Raw genomic sequence first — 19968 nt, forward strand, 5'->3', positions numbered from 1 at the left:
GGATGCAGACACAAGTTTGAAGGTGAAAGTGGATGTGGTGATACATGGTTGCTGGGCAGGGTTAAGATTAGATGTTGGGAAATTCTTGGTTAGAGATGTTATACTATTTATGAAATAAAAGTTGAACTATATTGCAGTTTCAAGTGACAAGTTATTGGGAGAAACATTAGAGTTGAATGGCAGTCCAGAATGTTTTAGGATTGTGTTTACTATTACTCTAAAAGTTCTTATAGTATAGTTTTTTTGTCTTCATTAATTTGCTTTTTAGTACAATTGCAAAGCATTCTGAAGTTTTCAAGATAATGCAGTGTTTTATATTTTGCCACTCTTTCTGTGCTTTTTCTCTATCCTGCCTTATTAGCATTCTACTCCTTTTTAGATAGCCAACATTCATTATTTGCTTTTATCTCCTTCCTGCTAGGAAGTACAAGGCTGTTTAGGATATTCAGGAAAGTTGTACTGAATTGGCTTACTTAAATAATTTACTTAAAAAGTAATCCATGTTGGTATTATAAATTCATAACCCAGAGCATCCTCCACCTCTGGAACAAACTTCCACTCCATGTCCAGTGGAACAGTACCCTTACTACCATTAAAGTAGACCCAGATAACTGGATGAGCAGCCCCAAATGGGTCTATATTAGAACATCAATGTTTCAAAACTTCGACTGTTCCAATATCGACCCCTATTCAGCGAAAGCTGAAAATATCGAAACAACAGAAAACCAAATTTTTTCCTAGAGAAAGAATTCAGTTGTCCGTTTCTGTTGCTTCAGTATTTTCAGTGCTGTGGTGGAAAGTTACGGGTCAGGTTCAGGTAAGTGTGCGATTGAGTGCAGGTTAGGTTAGTTAGGGATAGGGTGTGGGTTAGGTATGTGTGTGATTGTGTGGACGTGAGAGCTAGGGCGGGTTAGGTGAGTTAGGGTTACGGCATGGGTTAGGTATGTGTGCAATTGTGTGGACGTGAGGGTTAGGGCAGGTTAGGTGAGTTAGGGTTAGGGTGCAGGTCAGGTAAGTGTGCGATTGTGTGGATGTGAGGGTTAGGGCGTGGGTGAGGTGAGTGTGCGATAGTGATGGACCTTAGGGTTTGGGTTAAGGTAAGTGGATAGTTAGTGGTGTGTGTATAGTTTAGTGTAGGGTTAGGTGTAAGATTTTAGGTGTATATGTGTGGATTGCTGTTTGTTTGGTGTGCTTGTGTTGTGTGCATGTTTTGGAACAGCAATTATTTTTCCCTAGGAAAAAATTTGCTGTTCTGTATGCTCGATGTTTTCAGCTTTCGCTGAATAGGGGTCGATATCAGAACATTCAAAGTTTTGAAACTTCGATGTTCTAATATAGACCCGCCCAAATTCTAACCTAGTGCATCTTTTGTTGTCCTCCTTAAAATTTATTTGCTAGGCTTCTAATGGTCTGTAGACTGATTGACTAATAGTTGTGAACCTATGAACACACACACACACACACACACACACACACACACACACACACACACACACACACACACACACACACACACACACACATCTATGTGGTATCCATATCACTCAAGTTTGGATGCAGTGAGTCTACATTTGCTAAGTGCTGTAGCCTATTTATGAATTTGCTGTATCAAGAAAATTTATTTTTTTCCCAGAGATTTGACAGTTCGGTATCACAGGCAAATATATGGGATCAGGTGATCTCTGAATACAAGGTGTGGGGGGGTATCAAACCACACGTAAGAAATTTTTCTATTTTTTTTCCACTAAAATGACATTTTGATCAGAAGCATCTTGAGTGAAACAGTACTGATGATGATTGTAAATGAAAAATGCAAAATATGCATGTTTATTGGGAATTGAATAAAAAAAAAATCAGAATCAAATGGCTATATAAAACCAATAGTGACAGTATAGGGAACTATCTCTGTAGCTATTGAGCTATGGGACTACATTAGATAATTGAACTTTCAAAAGTTTGACTGTCATATGGTCGACATCATATGATCAAACATTTAAAAGTTTGAAAATCTAATAAAAAAATAAACTACACAAATAACCTATCTGAATGTTTTAAGCAGGTGAGCAAGCCCCCCTGCATCCCCCCCATTTGGGGCTGTACCCCCTCACCCTCTGCTCTTTAAATATACCAACTCTGAGATCGCACTACAGTGCAGAAAAGGGAACTCTTCCCATTCTGCACTGTACAGAGATCGCCATTAAAATGTTCAAACTTTCAAAAATTCGATCATATGGTGTCAACCATATGACACTCAAACTTTTGAAAGTTTGATTATCTAAAATAGACCATTGCGCTATTATATCAATTTTCTCAGAATATGTTATAACCCTGGGATACTGAATGCACTTAGCTAGTGACTCCAGGAATAAAGACATATGCACAGTTTTATCTTCTTGTAATATATTTCATGCATATAAGTCTGACTTAGGAGAATCACAGTGTTAGTGACAAAACCTTTCATTTTCAGGAGAATTAATAGGATTTTTACTTGGGATGAATTGCAACTTGCAAAAGATGTATTCTTCATCAAAGCTATATTTAGAAAATCAATCAAATGATACACACACCTCCAAAGAAAACAGTATTACTCCAGAATACTGGACTGTGTAAATGAAAACCCATGAAACCCTGTATTTGAGCCAAGATATAAAAGTCATATCTCAGTGCTTCTTTGAGATTTTATTATGAAACACTGAGACAACAACTAGAGTATCTTTGTCTTCAAAATGCATTCAAAATGCTATATTACCCTTAGGGATTTCCATACACCATAATGTTTTATTTGGTGCAACTGCTTTATCTGCTTCTTACCTACTACATGCTGTATATGTTACATGTATAAATGTGAGTATATATATATATATATATATATATATATATATATATATATATATATATATATATATATATATATATATACACATAGCCAGTATTGTGTTCTGCATTAGAAGTTCAAAAGTTCAACACAGTAAAACCAACAGATATTGAATATAGTGCAAAATGTCAAACTGTGGTACTGAGCCCAAAAGGTAATATATTATAAATATGCCAACTCCAAGATCGCACTACAGTGGGGAAAAGAGCAATGTTATGCTCTAAGGCACATATAAGACTGTTGTTCCACCATTACAAGTAGCATAATGCTAAATTTGAACACACTACTTTAGCTGCTTCAAACTATTAGATTTCAGCTGTGGCATGTTACAAAAATCATATTTTTCCTCCTGAAATATGTAGAATTATTACCTCTTATGTAAAGGCACATCAGTAGAGAAGTATTGTAGGCCATTACTATATTCTGTATGCTGAGCAGAAGCTCAATACAACACACCCCAATGGAATAATATAATGCAATATGACAGACTATGGTAGTTAAAGCCAATTAACCTTTGTATTTAGTACTTTTGTATAAATAGTCATCTTTTATCCTCTTTTGACATTTCAGTATGAAACTTACAGGCAGTAACAACAGAGAATATTCACTCCAAATTCCACCTATAACTGCTATCCTTCCCTATTTCAAAGTATAAAATGGCTGAATTATCAAAACTCATATGGTCGAGACCATATAATCAGCAATTCAGTCCGTCAAAATGTTGTGACTGAGATTGTGGTACAGTGGGAATCAGGGAATTTGTCCTTTTCCCCACTCTAGTGTGATATTGGAATTGGCATATATAATTAGCAGGGGGGCTTGCCCCCCCCCCCACAGAAGAAATGTTTCTCTTGTTAGCAGGTGTTTGAGTCTGTGTTTTTCTTCAATGGACTGAATTGGCAATCATATGAACTTGACCATATTGGATTCAACAATTTGGTTGTCCAATACCTTGAAATAGACCCCTTCCATTTGGTATTTTTTTTTTTTTTTTTTTTGTAGTTCAGCATTGCATTTGATACAACCACTAAGAGGTTTCAAGCTATAAAAGTTATGCTATGGTGTGTCTTGACTTCTGGTATAATGAAAACTCAGTAAATAATTATTCTGGAACTTTACCATATTCTACATGTGTATCTCAAACTTCCAACTCACTAAGTGACAATCACTGATTCTGGAGGCTTTATTTTGTATTCATATCTATCCATTGCAAAATAAATGCCTGAAAAGGCTGTTCTGTGCTGTGTTTCAAATGTTTAAAGTTCTGCTGTTAAATTATGCTGCTTATGAAGAAGATTTTGCACTTTAAAGCTGCTTTTAGCTGTTATTACACATATATTGCAAGTGTCTGTTGGGCTGTGTTCAGACCCAGCCAAAACTGTATATTTACTGTACACTAACTGATAAGTACTGTACTGCACTTTATCTGAAAATCCATTAGTATTGTGTCACTAGTATGTGTATTAACTACTGCAAACTTGTTCTTGGTTTGAAATTATCGGTTCCCTGGACTCTTTCCATAGTGATTTTCTTTGATTTCTTGCACTTGCTGTTTGGCTTCTAGCCTTAATCTGTAGTTTCTGCACTCTGGGTGGCCCCAGACAGTGTTTTTTATATTAGGAAATCTCTGGACTGCTTCATAGTGGCAGCAGAGAGGGGACAGGACTCTTTTGGGGTTGTGATACACTGTTTGAAACCTCAAAGTGCCTGCTTGTTATTGGCCAGGAGCCTAACTTTTTGTTTGAGCTTTGTTTCAGCCTGTAAAAAGTCATCTTGTTTGCACAATACTGCTCATTGTGCAACAGTGGTTGTCAGTGCCCTGTGTGGACACAGAGACCTAGAGTCGAAATTTCTTAAATCCCTAGCTGCACACTAAGCAGATATATTGCACAATGAGCAGTTAGTCTGTGCACTGAATGGCTACTTTCCATACTGAAAAGCACCCACCCTTGAGCTTGATCCTAAGTGTTTTTGTCATTCTTGTTAATAATCTGCACTCCTACAGTAACCAAGCTAGTTAGCTGTGAACCTATTTTGTACTAGCCTGCTGTAGAATAAGCAACTAGGATCCAAAGCCATGGACACGCACATTCCTGTTATCTCCATAGCTGGCCTCATGGACACAGGCATCCTAAGGCAACGCAGCATTTGCCACATATACACTGACAACCACCTAATCCTCAAACACAAGAATATGGTAAGTGAGAAATGTAGTTATACAATGTTATTGAAGGCAAGGCTATCACCAACAAGCACCTACACTACCAAAGAGGGTGTCAGTATTACACACACGGCATCCACCTCACATAGTACAGACTAGTCAGTCACATAGACTCACATATGCTAAGGCTCTTAAATGTAATCTCCTCAAACCAGAAAGACCTCCCAAACATTGCATGTAAAAAAGTCCTCAGCAACCTAAAGAATTCTACACAAAATCAACAGCATGCCAGTTAAAACAACAGGTCATTTGTAGGTGGTGCAATATTTGCCAGCCTTGGAAGACATTGTCAACAGACCACACTGTTTTGCATGGGATAATCTGCACAAGTTACCCCATGGGATTTTGAATATTGGCTAAAACCTTTTCTGCCCCCATACTAGTTTAAGACATTGCCAAACAGATAAACCTTCCTACATTGCTGCACCAAACTAGGAAAACCTGAAGGTGTTACTACTCAATGCCAGGAGTCTGAACTAGAAACTCCACTTCCTGCAGGCTCTCTTAACCTTGGAGAATGTACACATCTGTGCAGTCACTGAGACATGGTTTAAAGCCATAGAGACCACACTGACAATGCAAGCCTACAATGCTCTCCACACATTTAGACCAGCTACTGCTCAGGAAAAGACAAATTGTGGTGGTGTCTCTATAGACATTAAAAATAAACATAACTCAAGGCTGGTCCATCAGCATGATAGCCTTGAGATTCTCCACATCCAAATCACAATAAATAAGGTCCCGCACCATATCCTTGCAAGTTGTAGCATAGGTTATAGGTCCCCGTCAATGAACCAGGAAAACCACAACACTTAACTTAAAGGCACTCGACACACTCCCCATCCAACCCAACACCATATTCGTGGATGACTTCAACTTCCTCAATATAAGCTGGAAATCATACATGATTCCTGACATACAGATCCTGAGATTCCTGGACTTTGTAAATGCTAACATGATGGACCAGATAGTTTATACACCCAATACGGAATCAAACATCCTTGACCTGGTCCTCACAAACATGACAGAGTGCTGCACATGTCATGTCAGATCATAAAGCTGTCTCCTTTGTAGTAAATGTATAACCAGGAACAGCTGGAAATGTTCATAGGTTCATAGGTTCATACTAGGCTATCTGCCCTAGGGCAGTTATAAGCCTAGCCAGAGTGTGTTTGGCTTTCGCCACCCATTTTAAATTAATTTTGCTATGCGTTTTTTGAGGTTAGTATACTGTGCCTCTGTCTAACAGTGACACAGAAGTGATAGCCGGGGTAAACCTATGATCTCCCATCCACTCATCAAGATTCCTCTTGAAGAGAGTCAATGTGGGACTCTGCCTAACCTGGACTGGGATTTTATTCCAGAGTGAAGGGAGCCTCTGGGTTATGAATCTGTCCCTCCAGCATGTCCTATTTATTTCAGTGCTGAGGTTCAAGTCTCTCGAGCACGTAGCTCGATGGGATTTGGATTTTCTGAGGTGCAGCATGTCCATTAATTCTGGGTTGGACATGGCTTTATCGTCAGGCACAGATCGCCTCTGAGCAGGCGTTATGCCACTGAGTAGAGCTGGAGTTTCTTTAACCGGGCAGCATATGGCATCTGTTTGAGCCCTTTGATCCTCTTGGTGAGGTACTTTTGGGGTCTTTCCAGTTGCTGCAGGTGTCTGGTAAGGTACATCCCAAAAGGGGCATTGTACTCAATTATGGGCCTGATGAGGGATGAGTAAAGAGGCGATGACCTCCCCTGATCTAGATGTGAATCCCTTCATGATTAGGTGGGCTATATAAAATGTTTTTCTAACCACTTTGGCCACGTGGTTGTCAAATGAGAGATTGCTATCAACTTGGGTCCCCAGGTCCCTAATGACTTCTTCTGTACTTAATGGATTACCACCTATGTGGTAATTTGTGGGCACTGTTTTGCCAAAGGGGATGACTATACACTTCTTGGCGTTTAGCCTGAGGCCATGGCTCTGGCACCAGTTGTCTGTTTCTATGAGGCCCTTTTGGAGGATGCTTGTGTCGGCTGGAGAGTTGATTATGGCACCCAATTTGCAGTCATCTGCGAACTTGGTCAGCCACAGTCCTTCTGTGTTGGCCTGTACCGCCGAGAAATATATACCGAACAAGAGAGGTCCCAGGACTGAGCCTTGTGGGACGCCACTTGTAACTGGTTTGGAGTCTGACATGGCTCCAGCAATTCTAACCATGTGGGTTCTGTCCTTGAGCCAGTTTGCAACCCATCTAGTGACATAGGGGTTTATATTTAAGCTGGTGAGCTTATCTATAATGCCCGAGTGGGGTATTGTATCGAAGGCTTTTGCGAGGTCCAGGTAGGCTGTGTGGACCACCTTCCCCTCGTCAATGGCCTTGGTGACTGTTTCAAAGAAATCAACCAGGTTTAAGCGGCAGGATCTGCCCTTAACAAAGCCAAACTGGGTAGGATCCAGTGTCTGTAGGTCCCCAATATCTTTATTTATGAGGTCCATGATGATCCTTTCCATAGCTTTGCAGACCAAGCTAGTCAGGCTTATGGGGCGATAGTTTCCAGGATCCGTTGAGGCACCACCTTTGTGGAGAGGGACCACTGTTGCTGTACGCCACTCTTTGGGTACATATCCTGTAGTAAGGCTAAGATTGAACAGTAGTTTTATGTTTGGGTTTAGCTCTTCTTGGAGTTCATGTAGGGCGCAGCCCGGGACACCATCTGCTCCCATTGATGCTGTGTTTTTGCTTTGGAGAGGGCGGCTCTTACCTGAGCATCCGAGATGTCAGGGGGGCAGCACTCTGTTGGGATAGATATTTGCCCTTTTGGTGGGGAGAGGGGGGAGAAGTTTGCACTGAACCTGTCAGCTAGGATGTTGGCAATGTCTGTGGGCTCGGTGTATTTTTTGTCATTTTGGACTAATTCTGAGCATATCTGGGAATTCCCACCCAGGTTCCTAACATAACTAAAGAAAGCCTTGTGATTATCCTTAGTGTCCTGTGCAATTTTTCTCTCGAAGCTGGCCTTAGACGATTTTATGAGTGTCCGTAATTTTTTGCTAATACTGATCAGAGATGCCTTCCCTTTTTGGGATTTTGCTCTATCATGTAGTAGCTTCCTCCTTCTATTGTATAGTTTGTTTATGGCTGGGGTCCACCAGACAGGACGTCTGCCTTTGGAGGATTGGGTCTTGGTTTTATTTGGGATTGCATGATCCATGCATTCCTGAAGGTGTTCATAGAATGCGTTTATAAAGGATTCTGTGGTCTGAGCCGTATTTTCCACAGGCCCGGGGGCTTTGAAGGATTTCTCCTCGGTTTTGAGGCGTGTGAAATTTGCTTTAGAAAAGTTTTTCACTGTGGTTTTCTGGGCAGGGGGTGGGGTCGGGATGTGAATATCCAGTGAGATTAGTTTATGGTCTGATCTTACCATTGAGGGATACACTTCTGGTCTGGAGCATAGTGTCCCCATGTTGATGATCAGGTCCAGTATGTTTTCCCCTCTTGTGGGAGTGGTAACAAGTTGTTCCATAGCATTTGAGTTTATAAATTCTAGGAACCTTTGGGCTAGGGTGTTGGAGCTAGAGTAATGCTCCCAGTCTATGTTTGGGTAGTTGAAGTCGCCCAATATAATGGTGTTTGGAGAGACCTTCATATTTTCCAGTATTCTCAGGAAGGCCAAGTGGGGTTCCTGTGTTTGGGAGGGTGGTCTGTAGCAGGCTATAAACTGGAAGGCAGTTCACAAACATACCTGTGAATAGACAGCACAATATGTTCTACAATGGGCAACTGCTGTGTCTGTACCAGGACTTTCTATTGATATATTTTGTCAGTGTCTACAGCATTATCCTCATTGGGCATTTCATCCTAAGTTCTCATTGTGGTACTGGCTGTAGTAGTGCAATCTATTCATTCAGCACAAGTAGATATTCTGCAACACATTTTTTATGTATTCTCTCACTGGGGTTAGGAAATGAGAGAATGTTCAAACTACCATACTCATTCGTTTATTGTTTAATTACTTTTCATAGGTGTATGGGTGCTTAGCAGAGTGTTGATCTGTGAGGATCCTAAGAAGTCTAGCCTTACATTCCTCTGGTAATTTTATCCCTCATATTTTGCACACATATAGACAAGAGATGGGCCAAACAAAGATATTTTGGGACATTTACATGTTTCCCCTATCCTTGAGGTACAGGGATGCTTCACTGGTGGTGAATTTATGGTTACCCATCCATTTGCCCAAATTACATTTGAAGAGAGTATGAGAAGTGCTTTGCTTTATGTGGAGTGGGAGGCTGTCCTGAAGAACAAGTATTCACTGTGATGCAACCCTGTCCATCCAACATGTTGTATTTACTTTGCAAAAGATACTGAGATTCCTTTAGCAGGTCTTTATAACACCAATGGATTTGCAAATGTGTAATAAGTCTGGCAGAATATGGTCTGTTGAAGCACTGTGCGCAAGGCAAAGGTCATCTCTCAGTAACCTGTATGATACTGAGATGAGGGCAAGGTTTTAAGATGGTCTGTATAGTTTTTAGAGTTTATGCCCTTGACTCTTTTTTTTTTTTTTTAGGTAAGCATTGTGGTCATTCCTGTTGTGACAAGTGTTTTGACAGGTACATACCGAAAGGGTCATTTTACTCAATGAGCAGCCTAATGGGTATCTAGTACAGACTGTAATGGAACAATTACATCCCTGGATATGGACACAATGCTTTTAGATATATACTGTGTGATAAAAAAAGTGATTGTTAATTTGTTAATCAGATGTATTGCTACTTGAACCCTTTTCAGTCTGAGCAAGCTGATAAAAAAATATATATAGCTATATGTACACGTGAAATTATACAAAAAATAGAAAGCATACACATGCAAGTATATATACATTTTCAGTATATATTTAAGGAATTGCAGTACAAGCATAAGAAATTAATAAAGAAATTTCAACACCTATAAGACAAATTGCAGTACATAAACTTTGCATTACATGCACTCTGGGAGACAATAAGTATGCTGTGAAATATAATACTTGGTTACAGAAAGTCAACACTATAACAGCTGTAACACACAAACTGCTTATTCTGATACTGTCATTTTACTGTTCAAGGATGCCATCATTGGAATTCAGAAAAGTTTACCTCAAGTGGGAAGCCTTAAAATGGTTGTTTTCCCACTGGCAATTAAGTGTTACTAATTCTGAGATCACCCTACCAGTCAGGTTTTCCACTAACAGGAGCCACAGCACAGAGAGTAGACCCACTGGCAGATGTGCATAGTAATTTGACAATCCAGGGAAGAAGCTATTGCTAATTAGCTATGTGCTCCTCCCAGAAAGACCAGAAGTTCCCAGTTTGCACAGTAGAACAAGTCAAACAATTGCTTCTCTGTATACATTTCCACCATTGCAAGAAAGAGTGAATGCCATTAAAAAAGTAGTGGTCACTAGTCTGCTCTTATGGAAACAATTGCAGTGACGGTATGTTCAGTGAAGACACATAGGGCAGGAGGTGTGTTAATGTGTGAATGTATATATGTACATGTCTGTATGGTCATGAATAAAGCTGCATGTGTGTGTGTGTGTGTGTGTGTGTGTGTGTATGTGTGTGTGTCTCAGTGTATAAGTGTATGTATATTTGCCTGGGTGGTCATATTAAGTGAGTTGAGCTGGGAATCAGGAGTCTGGATATGTATGTATGTGTGTGTGTGTGTGTGTGTGTGTGTGTGTGTGTGTGTGTGTGTGTGTGTGTGTGTGTGTGTGTGTGTATTGGAGCATGCATGTGGATGAATCAGTGAATGTATCCATAACAGAGATGTACGGTGGGGGTGGGCTTGTTTGTTGATGGGTGGATGTGAGTGTGTGTGTTTGTGTGTGTGTGTCTGTGTGTGTGTGTGTGTGTGTGTGTGTGTGTGTGTGTGTGTGTGTGTGTGTGTGTGTGTGTATGTCAGTGTGTAAGTGTATGTATATTTGTGTGGGTGATCGTATTAAGTGAGTTGGGCAGGGAATCAGGAGTCTGGATATGTATGTGCATGCATGTGTGTGTGTGTGTGTGTGTGTGTGTGTGTGTGTGTGTGTGTGTGTGTGTGTGTGTGTGTGTGTGTATACATGCATTTGTGTGTCTGTATGAGTGAGTATGGGGAGGGGGTTTTGATTCAAAAATATGCTGCTATGGAGATCACATCTGGCTTCAAGTCTGGCAGCACCAGTGTTAGCTAGAGTGTAATTCAGGGATATGCTCATGAGCTGATGATAAGATCTTTCTCAGTGTGGGCACAGCTGTCTCTGAATTGCATTTTCTTACTTTTCTTGCACAATTGACCAATCTGCAGCAAGCAGTTTATGTGAGAGATGTGGATTTTTCTTAATCCTAGGGCATATTAAGAATGTACATTAATTTTGTAGTTTATAAAACTATTAAAATGTAATGTAGCATGTAACATTGTATATAAGAATATAAGAATGTTTTAGTCACCCATATGGTACATGGCCTTATTTTTACATTGTGATCCTGGATCATGACCACTGCAGATGGATAGCCTGCCTCCTGTACCAGCTGGTTGACTTATTATAAAAAGGTCATAGTGGATGAAGGTGGTGTTTTAGTGAGCATCAATTTCTCTCTTTTAACACTGTCCATCTTTTAAATGTTTTGCTTTCTGGCATAAGGTAGAAAAGTTTTTCTTAGTTTATTTTAGCTTCTTTGCTTCAGTAGGAAATTGAGAAATTCTTATTAAAGGCTGCAAAGAACTATCATGTTAGAGAAAATAAATTAGAATGAGAGCTCTGACCAAATGTCATTTGAAGTATTACCATACAAAATACACATAGTAGCAGGGCCTGTGTTATTTACACAGATAGATGGCATGAACATCTGTTCTACTGAGACAAAGGAATCCATGTTAGACACGACACTTCAGGAGTTCAGCAATATTGGCAGGTCCCACACTTTTCCTGTCCTGCACTGGGACAGGAAGTACTGCTGTAAGAGATGTCGGTCTGAAAAACTACAAAGTACTTCTTTCAGTGATTTACTGGGCACATCTAACATTTGTTCTGCCATATATTAGCACTTACTGTTTCTGTTGAAGAAAACTGAAGTTTAACCAGGCAGAATTCAAAAGTTTTTGGAAAATGTGTATTTTTTCATAACAAGATTCTGACACTGTGTAAGACAATAATAAAAACAGATAATCACAACTTTATATGTAGCTGCCGAGAGAGGCTGGAAAAGCTATCCATATACAGCTGTATCATTTTAATAAATCTGTAGTTAATCAAAAGGCAAGCCAACTGCCTGGGTGGTCACATTAAGTGGGTTAGGCAGGAAATCAAGACACTGTGTTTGTGTGTGTGTGTGTGTGTGTGTGTGTGTGTGTGTGTGTGTGTGTGTGTGTGTGTGTGTGTGTACATAAATGAGTGAGTAAGCATTGGAGGGTGACTTTGTTGATGCAGCAAATGGGTTGCTATGGAGATCACATCCGGCTTCAAGTTTGGCAGCACCACTGTTAGCTAGAGTGTAACTCAGGGATATGCTCATGAACTGGTAATGTGGTCTTTCTCAGTGTAGCCACAGCTATCTCTGAATTGCATTTTCTCAGTTTTGCATAACTTGGCCTACCTGTGGTAGGCAATTTGTGGGAGCAACGTGGATCTTTCTTAACCCAAGGGCATGTTCATATCATTGCACTATATTCTCACTACATGCAGTATGATCTCTCACTGAAACACACAGTGTATTTACAATACTTAAAAGTGCATTTATGATATTCACAATATTTGCAGAGAGCTTACTTGCCATGGTTTAAACCATTTTACTATTACTCAAGTTAATTTTGTAGTTTATAAAACTATTAGAGTATAATGTAGCATGTAACATGTATGTAAGAACATGTCAGTCACCCATATGGTACACAGCCTTATTTTCGCATTCTGATCCAGGATCATGACCACTGCAGATGGATACCCTGCCTCCTGTACCAACTGGTTGACTTTTATAAAAAAGGTCATAGTGGATGAAAGTGGTGTTTTGATGAGCATCAATGTCTATGTTTTCCTTTTTTTTTAAACATCTTTACTAAATTATCACTTGTGACATATGCACATTTACATTTATACAAAAGTAATCAAACTGCATTAACAAATTAACATTAACAAACATTATTCTTCACATATATTGCTATATATCATATAACCTAAGCACAATTACATACATTATTCAATTCCTGACCCCCTTTTTTAAGCAAGAAACATCATTATTAAACCATCACTTATGACATAAGCAATCATACATTTATATAAATGAAAACAAACCACACCAACACAATCCTAGTTGCATGCATTTTACATCACAAACCATACTGACACACTCCCAGTTGCAAACATTATACATCACTTATAATCCACCCAGTTATTTTCAGTCAAACATTACATACCTCATTTAAGTCCTGCGGCCTGCCTTCTTCTAATCCTCATTCCTCTCCTGTGTGTATTCTTCCCACATTTCACATTTTCTCCTATGCAGTTTGCTCCTTCCCTTTTCTAAAGATCTCAGTCCAGTTGTTTTATCTCTGCTATTATATTCACTACTTCTAATATAATTGATTTAGATTTTGATTTCCATTTGATTTCCATTTTCTAGTAATTGCTATTTTGTCAGCCACCATAATTAGACACAGCAAGGCCTTACCATGTCTAGACAATTCTGATTCTCTATCATAGCTCAGAAAAATCATCTCCCTCATCAAACCAATCCCCCCACTCAGCATCTCCAACAGTGCATCCTGCAGGGAATCCTTAAAGTCCACCAACCCACCACACTCCCAGAATATATGTTCCCAACTACCTTTTCTTACCACCACACTTACAACATTTGCTGTATACCTGAGGAAAAATTCTCTGGAGTGTACTTGGGGTAGAAAATATCTATGTAAACATTTCCAAACAAAAATCTTCTAGATTTTGTTGCATATTTGGGAGACATACATATACCCTCCCATTTTTTCTTTGTGAATTTCTTATCCTGTCTTTCTTCCCAGTCCTTTCTAACCTCCTCTGATTGATTCTTCCTTGGGTTCATCAGTGTTCTTGGATTATTTGCTTTTATTTTTGTTGGACTCTACTGTTCTGGGAAGTTGGTGATAGTTTTTCTTTGGTTTCTTACTTTTTGGATTTTTTCCACCACACTACCAAACGTTATGGTTGAAGGGCATGGTGTTATCAAATTGGATTATATACCACAGAATTTGCAGCATGATAAACCTAAAGGTTTGGAGAGACTTTATAATATCATTAATGACAAAGGAAATACTTTGCTTGAGAACAACTTGAATGCCATGGATATAAGATGTGCCTCCTGTAGATGTACTTCAACTAAAAAGTAAATTGCATTCTATAGAGAAAAATCTTTTTAAGCTCAGTCATTTGCAGTATCAGTCATACCATTTGCATGTTTGTGTAAAGGAAGAAATAATTCCGAGAGGCCTGCAAGTGTTAAAAATGCCAACACAGGCAGTCTCAAATGTGGCACTACTAACTGAATGGCAAAAATATTAACATTCGCTGTAGCACAGAATATCTTAAGCTCCTTATTAATTCTTCCAATAAAGAAATAGAACAGTTGATGCGTGTACTTGAGCAGCAGTACACAGAGCTGCTTAATTTGTTTCAAATAGAGGTGGTTGACAAATACATGCTTGAGCTTGCTGACACTATATCTGTGTATGAATGTAAAATGGCTAAAATCAAACACAAATAATTAACAAGGGATCGCCTTGATTTTAAAGAGGCCATGTCTTTATGTGGCCATGCTACAGTGAATCAAAGGAAAGTGTGACTGAGAATGTAGAGTCCACTGACACTATGATAAATACTCAAACAGCTGTGACTAATGAAACTATTCCTTCAGTTAACACAGTGGTGTATTCTGCCAGTGATTCTCAGTTGACATCAGTTGTATCCAGGCAGAATAGTGAAGCACCTAAGGATCTTGGGGCCAGGAAGAAAACTTTTACTGTCCATAGGTTCATAGGTGTGTACTAGGCTAATGGCCCTGGAGCCTTTACAAGCCTAGCCCATAGGATTACCCTGGCATCGTGCCACCCAGCCTGAGTTCTCAGTGCCTGTATTGAGTAGAGCTACTGGAGTGATCCCCAGGGGTGAATTTTCTATTTCTCATCCACTCATCAAGAGTTCTCTTGAAGAGGGTCAGTGAGGTGCTTTGTTTGACATGTATGGGAAGTCTATTCCATAGTATGGGCAGTCTCTGAACCTGACCTTCCAGCTTGTTCTGTTGATTGTGGTAATGGGGTTGAGGTCTCTGGAGCATGTGGTGGGGAAGGATTGGGATTTCTTTAGATGTAGCATTTCTAACAGAGGTGGGTCAGACATGGCTTTGTAAGTCAAGCAGAGATCACCTCTTAGTAGGTGATATGAGACAGAGAATAGTTGGAGTTTTTGAGTCTGTCCATATAGGACAAGTGTTTAAGGCCTATGATCCTCTTTGTAAGGTAATTTTGTGGCACCTCCAGTTGTTGCAGGTGTCTAGTAAGGTACATGCCAAATGGGGCATTGTACTCAATGACTAGCCTAATGAGGGAAGCGTAGAGGGAGACAATGACCTTTTTCTTCCTGGATGCAAAGCCTTTAGTAATGAGATGTGCCACATAGAAGGACTTTCTGACCACAGTGGCAATGTGGTGGTTAAAAGAGAGGTTGCAATCAGCCTGTGTTCCCAGATCTCTTATAACACCTTCTGTGTTTAGTGGACTACAATCAATGTGGTAATTCATGGGAACTGTTTTTTTCCCAAAGGGGATGATGACACATTTTGTGCATAGGACAGAAGGTACTGTTGCCAGTAATGTACTTACACAGAGCAACATGAGGACAGAAGGTACTGTTGGCAGTAATGTACTTACACAGAGCAACATGAGGACAGAAGGTACTGTTGGCAGTAATGCACTTACACAGAGCAATGTGTTTGTTTTTGGAGCCCCACACCCATTAGGCTCACACAGACTTTTGTTCCCCCTGCCTATAAAGGATTGGAGCCATCAAAACAAGCAAACACACTCACGAAGTCAGGGCAGACAGAACAGGAAGCCAGAGGAAGACCTTATAGGGGACACCAAACATCAAGAAGGCATTTATGAAGAAAAAAATCACCTAGTTTGGAACTTATCCACTTACAGTCTCACTGAACATGAGCATAATGTGTTAAAAAATGACTTTCTTTTATACCTGTAAGGTATTCAGACTATACTGATGTTATACTAGATGTGAAACTTTTTGCTAGAAATCTTACTTTAAAACTTCTATACAACGATAGTAATGATTGTTATGCTGAATCTAATTGCTTCAAAAAAACCTAGTACATTTGTACCTGTTGTTAATTCCCTTATTAATGCATTTGAGAAACTGTGTATTCAGGAAATTTATAAGTTAAAGGTGATGACTAGAAGAATGCACAGGAAATATAACTTAACTAAAGATGAACATTTAGCCCTGAAGCAATTTCAGAATAATCGTGACATAATTATCGGGCCTGCAGATAAGGGTGGGCCGATAGTACTTTTAGATTTGGTCTGGTACAATGAGGCTATGGACAATTTACTCAATGATGATAAATTTTACTTGGTTATTAGTAAAAGCAAGTTTAAACGGATGGAAACCAACATTAGGTGCACATTGAATAAGTTATATCAACAGAAATTACTACAGAAGAAGCTACTTGACTATTTTTTGGTAAAAGACCCTTTACTTCTCATCATTCAAGGTTACCTAAGTTGCATAACAATAGAACAAATCCACCTTTGTGCCCTGTAGTGGCAGGACACAACTGGTGTACCAAACCCATATCCATTTATTTAGAAAAGACCCTGAGACCACTGTTCAGTGTCATACCACATGTTTTGAAAGATATGCAGCATTTTTTGAGTGATTTATACACTCATTTGGAACAATCTGCTATTGCTATCAGGGATTTGTTGTTGGTTACTTTAGATGTGACTTCTTTACTTATGGTTATACTGAATGACTTAGGTTTGGATATGATGCAAGATTTTTTGAGGTTGCACTTGCAGTTTGAGGAGTCAGAGTATGCTTGTCAAGGTTCTACTACAGTGTGTATTAGAGAATAATGTGTTCTAATTTAATGAAGGAATTTGTTGGCAGCAGAATGGTGTAGCTATGGGCACATCTCATGCCAATAGCTACGCCAGTTTGGTTATGGCCATATGGGAGGACAAATATATTTTCAATGAAACTTATAAACAACAAGTAGTATTTTATAGAACATTCGCCGATGACTTGTTTCTTCTGCGGAATGGAACAGAAGACGAACTCAGGGAATTTGATAAATATATTAACAATACTACAACATTTTTAAGAATTACTTCTAATGTGTCGTCTAGTAAAATAGATTTCTTAGATGTTACTGTAGAGATGGATGGTGATGGGGCTTGTTCGCTAGATTATATAGAAAATCCTGTTATGTTAATCATTTATTAGCTAGAGACAGTATGCACCCCCCCACACACACATTTTTCAGAATATTATCAGGAACCAAATATTTAGAGCTTCTAGGCGCAATGTCTGGGATAGTGATTTTGACAACCAACTTAACACTTTACACATGGAACTGGTTGATAGAGGCTGTGACACACACAATATTTTAAGGAACATAGGTGAGGTGCAGTCTCTTAGATCTAACACAGCCAAACCTTGTTTTTCTAGAAAGACAGACCAGGTAGTGAAGGTCAAAAGAAAAGAGTATAAACTCAGGGTTCCCTTGTATTACTCCTCGGATGTTTCTTCTTATATGAAAATCATTAAGAGACACTGGGGTATTTTAACAATGGACTGTGATATCAGTAAGTTGATAGACACTAACCCTAAATTTCTTTTTAGAAATATAAATCATTGAAAAGGCAGCTTTGTTACCCAACCATGGATCCTGTGCAGCATATAAATAAAGTTATGATGCCCTGTGGTAAGTGTTCAATGTGCTCATACATTGATAGCAGTGCAAAATTTACACATCCAGACCAAAAAAGGGATTATGAGTTTCATATATTTGTTACCTGCAGTACAGAACATGTTGTATATTTAGCCCACTGTGAGGAATGTTCAAAATTTTATATAGGAAAGACTGACAGGGTTCTAAGGAAGAGAATAAAGGAGCATGTTTACTATACACAAAAAGGAAGCACAATCAGTGCTTTGTCAAAACATGTACTGGCCACTGATTCTAGGCACACATTTACATTTCTTGTTATTGGTAGAGTCTTTAAGAGCATAAGGGGTGGAGATATAAGAAATAAAACAGAACAGATAGAAGCTGAATGGATTGCCAGGCTGAGGGGAGATTTTGGGCATGGGTTGAATGAGTTTGTACCCATTAAACCCAAATTGAACTCAAGACCACTAGCCAGATGAGTGTATTTGTCTTTGCATCTGAAATATTATATATGTTTGTTTTCTTGTTAGCTAAATCATCATTTTTTCTGCCTATAGGAAGTTTTATGCAGTTTTTATATAGTTTTTATGTTGCATTTATATGTACATAGTTTATGTGCTGTTTAAATAGCATATATTTTAGCTGTGTTTCTTTAACATTTGGGGTCATGTGATTCTACACTGTTTCATACGTTCATAGGTTCATAGGTGTGTAATAGGCTAATGGCCCTGGGGCCTTTACAAGCCTAACTATAGGATTAACCTGGCATAGTGACACCCGACCTTAGTTCCCAGTGCCTCTGTCGAGTAGAGCCACTGGAGTTATTCCCAGGGTGAATTTTCCGTTTCCCAACCACTCATCAAGATCCCTCTTGAAGAGGATCAGCAAGGTGCTATGCTTAACATGTATGGGAAGTCTGTTCCATAGCATGAGTAGTCTCTGGGTTATGAACCTGCACCTCCAGCATGTTCTGTTAATTGTGGTATTGAGGTTGAGGTATCTGGAAAGTGTGATGCAGGGATTGGGATTTCTTTATATGTAGCATTTCTAACAGAGCTGGGTCAGACATGGCTTTGTAAGTCAAGCAGAGATCGCCTCTAAGTAATCAATATGAGATAGAGAATAGTTGGAGTTTTTGAGTCTGTCCATATAGGACAAGTGTTTAAGGCCTATGATCCTCTTTGTGAGGTACTTTTGTGGCCTCTCCAGTTATTGCAGTTATCTAGTGAGGTACATGCCAAATGGGGCATTGTACTCAATGATTGGCCTAATGAGGAAAGAGTAGAGGGAGACAATGACCTCTTTCTTCCTGGATGCAAAACCCTTAGTAATGAGATGTGCCACATAGAAGGACTTTCTGACCACAGTGGCAGTGTGGTGATCAAAAGAGAGGTTGCTGTCAACCTGTGTTCCCAGATCTCTTATAATGCTGTCTGTGTTCAGTGGACTACCATCGATGTGGTAATTCATGGGAACCATGTTTTTCCCAAAGGGGATGACGACACATTATTTGGCATTGAGCTTAAGGCCATGGTTCTGACATCAGTTGTTGGTCTCAGTGAGGCCATTCTGTAGGATGTCAACATCACTTGGGGAGTTAATAATAGCTCCCAACTTGCAATCGTCTGCGAACTTTGTCAGCCAGAGTCCCTTCTCTGTTTAAAAGCTAGTTTGGTTTAGTGTGTTTGTTATCTGATGAAGCAGCAGTAGTTGCAAAAGTGCTTATGACCTACTATAAACTAAGTTTTTAACCTGGAGAGTCATGCCTTCCTTGGGTCCATCAGTGTTCTTGGATTATTTGCTCTTATATTTATCATGCAATATTTTATATACTCTACTAATTATTCTTTTTTAATGGCACCTTCTGTTCTAGACTCTGCCAGTGCTAGTCTTTCTTTTAGAACCCCCCCATTTCTTTCTCTTTGTTTA

The 19968-nt window shown here is 39.3% G+C and overlaps 1 protein-coding gene across 2 annotated transcripts in view; it reads left to right on the forward strand.

The window, feature by feature from the left end:
- The window catches only part of SORBS1 (sorbin and SH3 domain containing 1), a 4096285-nt gene that overhangs the window by 1121853 nt on the left and 2954464 nt on the right, over positions 1–19968 (forward strand). The window lies entirely within an intron of this gene.

The sequence above is a fragment of the Protopterus annectens genome, chromosome 14.part0 (genome assembly GCF_019279795.1).
Source record: "Protopterus annectens isolate FY-2018-M chromosome 14.part0, PAN1.0, whole genome shotgun sequence".
NCBI classification, from domain to species: domain Eukaryota; kingdom Metazoa; phylum Chordata; order Ceratodontiformes; family Protopteridae; genus Protopterus; species Protopterus annectens.